Raw genomic sequence first — 12312 nt, 5'->3', positions numbered from 1 at the left:
GAGCACAGCCGCCTCTATATAGAGCTGTACAGACCACACAGGAGCACAGCCGCCTCTATATAGCGCTGTACAGACCACACAGGACCACAGCCGCCTCTATATAGCGCTGTACAGACCACACAGGAGCACAGCCTCCTCTATATAGAGCTGTACAGAGCACACAGGAGCACAGCCGCCTCTATATAGCGCTGTACAGACCACACAGGAGCACAGCCGCCTCTATATAGAGCTGTACAGATCACACAGGAGCACGGCCGCCTCTATATAGCGCTGTACAGACCACACAGGAGCACGGCCGCCTCTATATAGAGCTGTACAGACCACACAGAGCACAGCCGCCTCTATATAGCGCTGTACAGAGCACACAGAGCACAGCCGCCTCTATATAGAGCTGTACAGACCACACAGGAGCACAGCCACCTCTATATAGCGCTGTACAGAGCACACAGAGCACAGCCGCCTCTATATAGAGCTGTACAGACCACACAGGAGCACAGCCGCCTCTATATAGAGCTGTACAGAACACACAGGAGCACAGCCGCCTCTATATAGCGCTGTACAGACCACACAGGAGCACAGCCGCCTCTATATAGAGCTGTACAGACCACACAGGAGCACAGCCGCCTCTATATAGAGCTGTACAGAGCACACAGGAGCACAGCCGCCTCTATATAGCGCTGTACAGACCACACAGGAGCACGGCCGCCTCTATATAGAGCTGTACAGACCACACAGGAGCACAGCCGCCTCTATATAGCGCTGTACAGACCACACAGGAGCACAGCCGCCTCTATATAGAGCTGTACAGAGCACACAGGAGCACAGCCGCCTCTATATAGAGCTGTACAGAGCACACAGGAGCACGGCCGCCTCTATATAGAGCTGTACAGACCACACAGGAGCACAGCCGCCTCTATATAGAGCTGTACAGACCACACAGAAGCACGGCCGCCTCTATATAGAGCTGTACAGACCACACAGGAGCACAGCCGCCTCTATATAGAGCTGTACAGACCACACAGAAGCACGGCCGCCTCTATATAGAGCTGTACAGACCACACAGGAGCACAGCCGCCTCTATATAGAGCTGCACAGACCACACAGGAGCACAGCCGCCTCTATATAGAGCTTTACAGAGCACACAGAAACACAGCCGCCTCTATATAGAGCTTTACAGAGCACACAGAAACACAGCCGCCTCTATATAGCGCTGTACAGACCACACAGGAGCACAGCCGCCTCTATATAGAGCTGTACAGACCACACAGGAGCACAGCCGCCTCTATATAGCGCTGTACAGAGCACACAGAGCACAGCCGCCTCTATATAGCGCTGTACAGACCACACAGGAGCACAGCCACCTCTATATAGCGCTGTACAGACCACACAGAAACACAGCCGCCTCTATATAGAGCTGTACAGAGCACACAGGAGCACAGCCGCCTCTATATAGAGCTGTACAGACCACACAGGAGCACAGCCGCCTCTATATAGAGCTGTACAGACCACACAGGAGCACAGCCGCCTCTATATAGAGCTGTACAGACCACACAGGAGCACAGCCGCCTCTATATAGCGCTGTACAGACCACACAGGAGCACAGCCGACTCTATATAGAGCTGCACAGACCACACAGGAGCACGGCCGCCTCTATATAGAGCTGTACAGAGCACACAGGAGCACAGCCGCCTCTATATAGCGCTGTACAGAGCACACAGGAGCACAGCCGCCTCTATATAGCGCTGTACAGACCACACAGGAGCACAGCCGCCTCTATATAGCGCTGTACAGACCACACAGGAGCACAGCCGCCTCTATATAGAGCTGTACAGACTACACAGGAGCACGGCCGCCTCTATATAGCGCTGTACAGAGCACACAGGAGCACGGCCGCCTCTATATAGAGCTGTACAGAGCACACAAAAGCACAGCCGCCTCTATATAGAGCTGTACAGAGCACACAGAAGCACAGCCACCTCTATATAGAGCTGTACAGACCACACAGAAGCACAGCCGCCTCTATATAGAGCTGTACAGACCACACAGGAGCACAGCCGCCTCTATATAGAGCTGTACAGGCCACACAGAAGCACAGCCGCCTCTATATAGAGCTGTACAAACCACACAGGAGCACAGCCGCCTCTATATAGAGCTGTACAGACCACACAGGAGCACAGCCGCCTCTATATAGAGCTGTACAGACCACACAGGAGCACAGCCGCCTCTATATAGCGCTGTACAGACCACACAGGAGCACAGCCGCCTGTATACAGAGCTGTACAGACCACACAGAGCACAGCCGCCTCTATATAGAGCTGTACAGACCACACAGGAGCACAGCCGCCTCTATATAGAGCTGTACAGAGCACACAGGAGCACAGCCGCCTCTATATAGAGCTGTACAGACCACACAGGAGCACAGCCGCCTCTATATAGAGCTGTACAGACCACACAGGAGCACAGCCGCCTCTATATAGAGCTGTACAGACCACACAGGAGCACAGCCGCCTCTATATAGAGCTGTACAGACCACACAGGAGCACAGCCGCCTCTATATAGAGCTGTACATACCACACAGGAGCACAGCCGCCTCTATATAGAGCTGTACAGACCACACAGGAGAACAGCCGCCTCTATATAGAGCTGTACATACCACACAGGAGCACAGCCGCCTCTATATAGAGCTGTACAGACCACACAGGAGCACGGCCGCCTCTATATAGCGCTGTACAGAGCACACAGGAGCACAGCCGCCTCTATATAGCGCTGTACAGAGCACACAGAAGCACAGCCGCCTCTATATAGAGTTGTACAGACCACACAGGAGCACAGCCGCCTCTATATAGCGCTGTACAGAGCACAGCCGCCTCTATATAGCGCTGTACAGACCACACAGGAGCACAGCCGCCTCTATACAGAGCTGTACAGACCACACAGAGCACAGCCGCCTCTATATAGAGCTGTACAGAGCACGGCCGCCTCTATATAGCGCTGTACAGACCACACAGGAGCACAGCCGCCTCTATATAGCGCTGTACAGACCACACAGGAGCACATCCGCCTCTATATAGCGCTGTACAGACCACACAGGAGCACATCCGCCTCTATATAGAGCTGTACAGACCACACAGGAGCACATCCGCCTCTATATAGAGCTGTACAGACCACACAGGAGCACAGCCGCCTCTATATAGCGCTGTACAGACCACACAGGAGCACAGCCGCCTCTATATAGCGCTGTACAGACCACACAGGAGCACGGCCGCCTCTATATAGCGCTGTACAGACCACACAGGAGCACGGCCGCCTCTATATAGCGCTGTACAGACCACACAGGAGCACAGCCGCCTCTATATAGCGCTGTACAGACCACACAGGAGCACATCCGCCTCTATATAGAGCTGTACAGACCACACAGGAGCACAGCCGCCTCTATATAGCGCTGTACAGACCACACAGGAGCACAGCCGCCTCTATATAGCGCTGTACAGACCACACAGGAGCACGGCCGCCTCTATATAGCGCTGTACAGAGCACACAGGAGCACGGCCGCCTCTATATAGCGCTGTACAGACCACACAGGAGCACGGCCGCCTCTATATAGCGCTGTACAGAGCACACAGGAGCACGGCCGCCTCTATATAGCGCTGTACAGACCACACAGGAGCACGGCCGCCTCTATATAGCGCTGTACAGACCACACAGGAGCACGGCCGCCTCTATATAGCGCTGTACAGAGCACACAGGAGCACGGCCGCCTCTATATAGCGCTGTACAGACCACACAGGAGCACGGCCGCCTCTATATAGCGCTGTACAGAGCACACAGGAGCACAGCCGCCTCTATATAGAGCTGTACAGAGCACGGCCGCCTCTATATAGAGCTGTACAGAGCACGGCCGCCTCTATATAGCGCTGTACAGGCCACACAGGAGCACGGCCGCCTCTGTGAGCGCTGAGGTTTCTGCAGACACTGAGCACATGAGATGTGAGCGGCGTCACTGCTGTATGGAATATACGGGATAATAATGGAGACGCTTGTGGATTCCTGAGATCCCATCAGCCGCGACAAGCCGCCTCCTGCGCTGCCCTGACCTCCTCTCTCCATACAGCAGCGGCGCCGCTCACACTTCATACACTCGGGGTTTGCAGACATCTTGGCTCTTCCAGAGGCGCTGGATTCTTCTGTGGATTCTGCGGGGATTGGACGTGTTCACATTTGCTGTATTCGGAGTCGCTGCTCCGTTCTCTTTATGCTGCACAGACCCCATTATAAGCCCCCATATAGCGCTGAATATAAACCTACAGAAGAGACAGTCACTCAGCCCCAGACCTCCCCTGACACCGGGGGGCGCAGAGGACAGAGAGCGGGAAACTCAGCCATTGTGCGGGAATTTCAAATTCAGAGCTCAGCCAATCAGCGCGCAGTATGATTCTGCCTCCGCCCACATAATGCTTTCCACAGACGCTCAGTGTTAACCCCTTAGTGCCCGTGACGAATCCGCTTGCTATTAGAACAGAACAGGAATTTAAGGCTGGGGGATTTACACCACTATGGAGAAAGTATAAGCGGCTCTATATAAATTGTTATATGGAAGGAGAACACAGCACTATAAGGAGGTAGGAGATATTCAACTTGTTATAGATAATAAAACAGAAAAATGACAGTTTACAGCAGTATATGGAAGTATACAGCACTATGGACGGTGTATAGGCACTGCATGGGGTATACTGTACAATGTGGACGTATACACTAGTGATGGGTAGTTCGTGAGTGAGTTCAAAATCAACTACTCCTCAGAGTGACCTACGGTAGTTCACCATCCTGACAGAGATTAGTTCATTATGAACTAAACAGCAGTGTGAGGAGACAGAGTGATCCTCTACAGCTGCAGGAGGCTCCTGCTCTCACACTGGCTCTTTATAGCTCCTGATGCTGGAAAAGGAGGTAGTAAACACTAGACCACACATCAAATACAAATATAATAGGAATATTAATAAAAACTGAAATTGCACAGTAGACGGACACAGCTCATATGTGTGTATGAGAGAGAGAATTTGTGTGTGATAGGATCACCCTCCTGTAGAGGATCAGCCTCCTGGAGTCTAGAAGATCAGTTTTGCTAAAATCTTTACCACTGGCTCATGTTCTGTTCTCAAAATGGTGAATGCTGAACTGCTCCTCAGCTCCCTCATACACATTCATTATGGGTCAGTACTCTACACTACCACAGGGGGCGCTGCTGGGCTCAGTGAGATGCATCAGACTGAACTAGGCTGTCCTGATTCATTCTCAATAGAACATTTAGTTCAGCAGCTCATATAGTTCATTTAGTTCACAGGTCACATGATGCATTTCCTGTCAGCTCCTCACAGGATCGGGTTCAGAGAAATACTGAACAAAATGAGCTAATCTTTTGAACTAATCTTTTCAGTGAACTAATCACCAAAATGAACTAGATTATTCATCACTGGTATACACCACTATATTGAAGGATCCAATACTTTATAGATCTACAAAACATTATGGAGTATACAGCGGGGAGATCATTGACCTGTCACATATTTAAGCAGATATTTTTTCGGGGCCGAATAGAGCTCTGCACCTCAATGTAATGCTGTATACCCCCATATATAGTGGTGGATGCACACTAATAGTATAGATCACCATAAAGTGCTGAATTTAACCTATACAGTATACTGTATTAAATTTTCACTCAGAGCCGGAGCCCTCCCGCCTGATAACATAGAACAAAGCTTTATTCGAAGCTCAGCCAATCAGCACTAAGCAGGTCTCTGCCTCCATCCACAGACCCTAACCGTTAACTCCTTAGAGCCCGCGATGTTTCCAGCCGCCCCTAAAGCAGCGCTGCGCCGATCTCCCGCCCCTCCCCCCGCAGCAGGAGCTGTAGCTTCTCCTCAGAAGAGATGGGTGGCTCTTAAAAGAGCCTTTGTTTTGGTTTTCAGCAGAAGCATTAACCCCCGAAGCCGTAGAGAGTGCGGCCCTGGCGCTTGAGCGCGTACACCACGTCCATGGCGGTGACGGTCTTCCTCTTGGCGTGCTCGGTGTAGGTGACGGCGTCACGGATCACGTTCTCCAGGAAGACTTTCAGGACGCCGCGAGTCTCCTCGTAGATGAGGCCGGAGATGCGCTTGACGCCTCCTCTGCGGGCGAGACGGCGGATGGCGGGCTTGGTGATGCCCTGGATGTTGTCCCGGAGAACCTTCCTGTGCCGCTTGGCGCCGCCCTTCCCCAGACCTTTCCCTCCTTTGCCGCGTCCAGACATCTTCCACGTAATCAGCAGAAAACTATAACTGACGAGCGCACAGTCCTCCTTTATATAGAGCGAGGGAGGACCAGAAAGAGAACAGGAGAGTTGATGTGTTTCCGGGGCGGACAATTTAAAACGGCTCCGCCCCTCCTCTGGTGATTGGCTGAGCGCAAAGTTGCTAGTTATTTTGAATTTCCCGCTCAGTGTCCGGTTATTTTATGGCTTCTACAATTATATGGCCACAACATTCAATATAGTAAACCCCATATACTGCTGTAACATCATTCTTAATATCTCCATATACTGTTATATAACCCCATATAATGGCGTAAAGGCTCTTATTAGTGTTGTATAATCCCATATGGTGCTGTATATCTATTTAAAGTGCCACTTAGATACAACATATTGATCTATACCTCCATATAGTATTATATAGTCCCCATATAATGCTGTATACATCCAAATACTGTTACATACCGACATATTTTACTGTGTAATCGTCATCCGTATAATGCACTGTACGTCCTTTATGGGGAAACACAATATTCCTAATATAATACAGTAAACATATAGTCCTGTATACCTCCAAATATCTCTGTTTGAGGCAATCTGTATGAGTTATTTCGCTGGAGCTCAGTTAGTGACTATATATAATGACCTCTGATTCCATTCAAAATACAGCGATGATATTTATATATAGTCACAATCTTCTTTCTAGTAATCACCATACACTGGTGTATATTCCCATATACCGCTTTATATTTCCAAACATTTTGTAGGAGCCGTTATCAGATCAGAGACTGCAAATCAGGCCATAACAGGCGAGATTAGTGCAGCACGGTGGCTCAGGGGTTAGCACTGCAGCCTTGCAGCGCTCGGGTCCTGGGTTCTAGTCCTGTCGCGGGCGGGGAGGGGGGCCTCTGCGCTCTCACCACCACGCTCGGGTCCGGCTCGGGGCTGCTTCGCTTGCTGCTCGGTGGCTCGAGCGGTGAGCCGGATCCGGGGACTCGAGCGGTGCTCCTCGCCCGTGAGTGAAAAGGGGAGAAGGTTTTGGGGTTATTGTCCGTGACGCCACCCACAGTTGTGGTGAGGTTGTGACACCACCGCTGCTCTGGACGGGGATCCCGGGAGCGATGACGGGGAGCAGCTTGGATGTTGTTTCTCCCCTCCGTGGGTAGGGAGGTTGGTTGTCCCGGGGCCCGGTGAGGGAGAGATGACAGGTGGGTTACGGGACCTGGGGAGGTGCAGGGTCACGGGGGCAGCGCGGTGCCTCACGGCACGGTAGTACTCACTCAGCCAGTAATTTACACGGAGTGTCTAGTCAAGCAAACGGCTGGATGGACGGGTCCCACAAGCGGCTGCAGTGTTTTTCCCCTGACCCAGTTTAGTAGTGTAAGTTCTTCCTGCCTTCCTGCCCCTTCGTCTGCGCTCCGGTTTCCAGCTGGTTCCCCGGTTCGGTACCGGTGGGCCACCGCCCAGCCCCGGCTATCTACGGTTCCACCAAGACTGTCTTCCCGGCTCCCACAGACGGCCACTACCGTCTGCCTCACTGGCTACACGAGGGACTTAGGCTCCAACCTAGGCTCCAATCTGCGTCTGCCTCTCTGCAGACCTCCTCTCTCTTACTCTTCCTGGACTTGTCTGTTCTTGTTTCCTGCCTCAGGCCAGCTAAACTCCTCGGTGGGCGTGTCCCATCTGCCTGACTCTGCCCACCTGGTGTGTCTGTCTGAACCCGAGGGAAGAAATCAGGTCTCACTGGGGATGACTGCTGTGAACTGCTGGGGGTGGGGGTGGGTGTGTTGTTACCTGTGGCCCCTGGCTAGTCCATGGCGCCACAGTCCCACTAAGGACACCATCTGCAAGGAGTTTGTATGTTCTCCCTGTGTTTGCGTGGGTTTCCTCCGGTTTCCTCCCACACTCCGAAAACATACTGATTGGGGCTCACAATCTAGAGTCCCTATGGGGACAGTGTTGCCAATGTATGTAAAGTGCTGTGGAATTAACAGCGCTATATAAATGAATAAATATTATATATTATTATTATTATTATCTCCACTGCACGGAGCAGCGACATCCCCCATGTGCTATATTACAGATATACAAAACCAATAGAAAATGTAGCCAAAGACAATACAACAGTAAAATATAAAATTTTTATTAAAATCATAATAAAAACAATAAACTGCAAGGGATAGTAATGAAAAAAAGTGCCGAGGCACCACAAGACTCAAACAGTGAATTGCAATCAGAAAATAGATTGTATAAAGTATGAGTAGCGCGATCAGCTGAGCTGTCACTGAGGTTACCCGCGGCCACCGCTGCATCCACCGCTGGATCCAGGTAACCTCAGTGACAGCTCAGCTGATCGCGCGGCTGTCTTCAGCTGCTGTGTGAAGCTGACAGGAGCGGCGGTGTATTCTGCAGCTCCTGTCACCTTCATGCAGCACAGCTGGATGCGACGCTGGAGGTCCGTGGATTACGCCGGACATGGAGGGTTTGTCCGGGTTAATAAATTGGTGATGAGGGACTTTGTTAGTGTTTTTTATTTCTAATAAAGGATTTTTCGTGTGTGTGTGTTTTTTAACTGTAATTTACAGATTAATCATGGAAGGAATCTCGGGGAGACGCCTGACATGATTAATGTAGGATTTAGTGGCAGCTATGGGCTGCCATTAACTCCTTATTACCCCGATTTGCCAACGCACTAGGGTAAATCGGGAAGAGCCGGGTACAGTCCCAGAACTGTCGCATCTAATGTATGCGGCAATTCTGGGCGGCTGCTGGCTGATATTGTTAGGCTGGGGGACTCCCCATAACGTGGAGCTCCCCATCCTGAGAATACCAGCCTTCAGCTGTATGGCTTTATCTGGCTGGTATTAAAATTGGGGGGACCGCACACCGTTTTTTTTAATTTATTTATTTATTTTACTGCACAGTATAGACACGCCCACCGGCTGCTGTGATTGGGTGCAGTGAGACACCTGTCACTCAGCGTGGGGGCGTGTCTCACTGCAACCAATCATAGGCGCCTGTGGGCGTGGAAAGCAGGGAATATGAGATGGCTGTGTGCAGAGCACAGCGCGCCCGCCTGTATAAAGGCTCGGCCACTCTGTGCAGGCCGGCCAATCACTGCAATTCCACAACTAACAGGGCTGTGGCATTGCAGTGGTCTGCCAGCCAATCCCTGCATGAGGGCTGGCTCTCAAAAGAGCGCCAACATGCAGGGATGAAGACCACGAGTACAGCACGAGTATCGCGAAATTACTCGGTACCCGCCGAGTAGCCCGAGTACAGTGATACTCGTGCGAGTACCGAGTAGTAACAAGCATACTCGCTCATCACTAGTCACTATAGCAATAGCAAAACGGTCTTCGGCTGTGGACTTGGAGAGTGGAGGAGATTCTGTTTATGAACATAAGGAAAAGCTAAAAGGTGTGTGTTACTGCAAGGAGCCACCGCGGAAACACCTCGGTCAATTGTGAGCGGAGTCGTGTTGGAGTTGGGTGAGGAGGACCGTAATGCCTATGAGCAGCATCCTGTGCCAGAGACCAACATTCTTCCGGTACTGTCTATACAGTGTACCGTGAGAGGAGCGTAAAGTCTGTATTTATGGCAACTGGACACCACAGTACCCGGGTACGGTAGGGTGGGCCCATACAGTAATGCATGCACGCAACACTTTGTTTTATTAGCAAAACACTTATCTGATCTAGTTAGGCCAACTATACAGACAATAAGACTTGCTGCCTCTGCTCTGTCAAATTGTCACTTAGGCTAGGTTCACACACTGCGTTTTTTTGACGCTGCGTTTGTGCGTTTTTTGCGGCAAAAATCGCACAAAATCGCACCCGTGTCAAAAAAACGCGGCCAAAAACGCACGCGTTTTGCCGCGATTTGGTGCGGTTTTTTGCTGCGTTTTGCTGCGTTTTTGCTCACTGCGTCTTTATGCGTTTTTTATCAGTGAACAAAAAAAAAGGTCTGATGTCATTTTCTTCTTCAATGTGTTCTTCATTCTCCATTAGTGTATGCAGAAGAGCAGACAGCTGCAGAACTACAAGGCTCAGCATACTCCATCCAATAGTGTATGCAGGAGAGCAGACAGCAGCTGCAGAACTACAAGGCTCAGCATGCTCCATCCAGGACTGTATGCTTGAGGGAGAGTCAGGGGGAGCAGACCTACAAGGCTCAGCATCCTCCATCCAATAGTGTATGCAGGGGAGCAGACAGCAGCTGTCGAACTACAAGGCTCAGCATCCTCCATCCAATAGTGTATGCAGGAGAGCAGACAGCAGCTGTCGAACTACAAGGCTCAGCATCCTCCTTCCAGGACTGTATGCAGGATTTCTTTGCCCCCCCCCAAACAAAAAAAATGACGTGGGCTTCGCCATATTTTTGTATGCTAGCCAGGTACAGCAGGCAGGTACAGGCTGCCCCCAACCCCCAGCTGCCCATTTGTACCCGGCTGGGAACCAAAAATATAGGGAAGCCCTTTTTTTCATGAAATAATTTTAAAAAAAAAAATGACGTGAGCTTCGCCCAATTTTTGTGTCCAGCCGGGTACAACTAGGCAGCTGGGGATTGGAATCCACAGTGCAGGGTGCCAATGCTTTCTGGGCACCCCCGCTGTGAATTGCAGTCCCGCAGCCACTCCAGAAAATGGCGCTTTCATAGAAGCGCCATTTTCTGGCGCTGTATCCAACTCTTCCAGCTGCCCTTATGCCGGGTGGCTCGCTGGGTAATAATGGGGTTAGGGCTAGTTGTATAGCTGGCCCTAAGCCCGAAATTCATGGTATCACGCCAATATTAGACATGGCCACCATGAATTTCTAGTAAAGATAAAAAAAAACACAACACACAGAAATATATTTTTATTAGAAATAAAACACAACACAATTAGTGACTCCATCTTTATTGAAATAAAGAACCCCCCTCCGCAGTAATCCTGGGTCAAGGGTCCCGCGCCGTCCAATCCGGATCCAATATCATCAGATCGGTTTGCTGGAAGGCAAAGCATCTGATGATATGTCAGGTTCTAGGGGCTGAAGCACATCACACATCAGCTGATTGTATAAAAGCCGTTTATACAATCAGCAGATGCATCGGTGCAAAAAAAAAATACTCACTTATGGGCTGATTACCGGCAGCTCCTGGAGCGAGTCTGATCCTGTCCGATCGCTGCAGCAGCTGCCGGTAATCAGGGAAGAAGTCTCCTGACGCATCCGCTGATAGCTTAAGCCGGCTGGGCGCCCACGTCACCGCGATACTTACGATCACCTGATGCGTCCAGTGACTGCATCAGGTGATCCATCGCCAGGTCCTGCATCTATCGGAGGTGTCCCAGCCGTCTGCACACAGCCGGAGCGGCGATACTGTGAGAGGAGATGGGAGCGGGCATGGCACCGGGAGTCTGCAGACAGGTGAGTATAACTTTTTTTTTTTTCTACTGTTAACTTTTGTTTTCGCAGCCGCTTCCACCTCCCGCCCAGACATGACGCCGCACGGCAGCATACATGCACAGGACGGGAGGTGGACGCAGCGGTGACGCTACCGGGAGGATTCACGCTTCTGTGTTTACTGATAGAAGGAATCCTCTTCCTGTACATGTCACTTTACTACCCACCTCCTGCGTTTATAGCTGCGTTTTTGGTCTTAGAAACGCACCAAAACGCACCAAAACTCAGCTATTTGCGTTTCTCATTGCGTCTTTCAACATCCCATTGCACTCAATGGATGAAAAGCGCAGTGAAAAACGTGGGAATAATTGACATGCTGCGTTTTTGTGGCACCACAAAAACGCAGCTGAAAAAAAAACGCTGTGTGCAGAAAGCAAAAATGAAAACTCAGACTTTGCTGGGGAAGCAAAGTCATGCAGTTTTCTGAGCAAAAACGCACCCGAAAACTGCGCAAAAACGCTGCGAAAAATGCACTGTGTGAACTTATCCTTACAGTTAAAATCATAGAGGAACAGCGACATATGTTTGCATTGACTGTTGCTTTACAAGATTTCCAGGAGTGTGTTGCTGAGCTGTGTGGTTTGCATT

This window comes from Anomaloglossus baeobatrachus, chromosome 4, assembly GCF_048569485.1.
Source record: "Anomaloglossus baeobatrachus isolate aAnoBae1 chromosome 4, aAnoBae1.hap1, whole genome shotgun sequence".
NCBI lineage: Eukaryota > Metazoa > Chordata > Amphibia > Anura > Aromobatidae > Anomaloglossus > Anomaloglossus baeobatrachus.
This window is presented reverse-complemented; position numbering follows the sequence as displayed.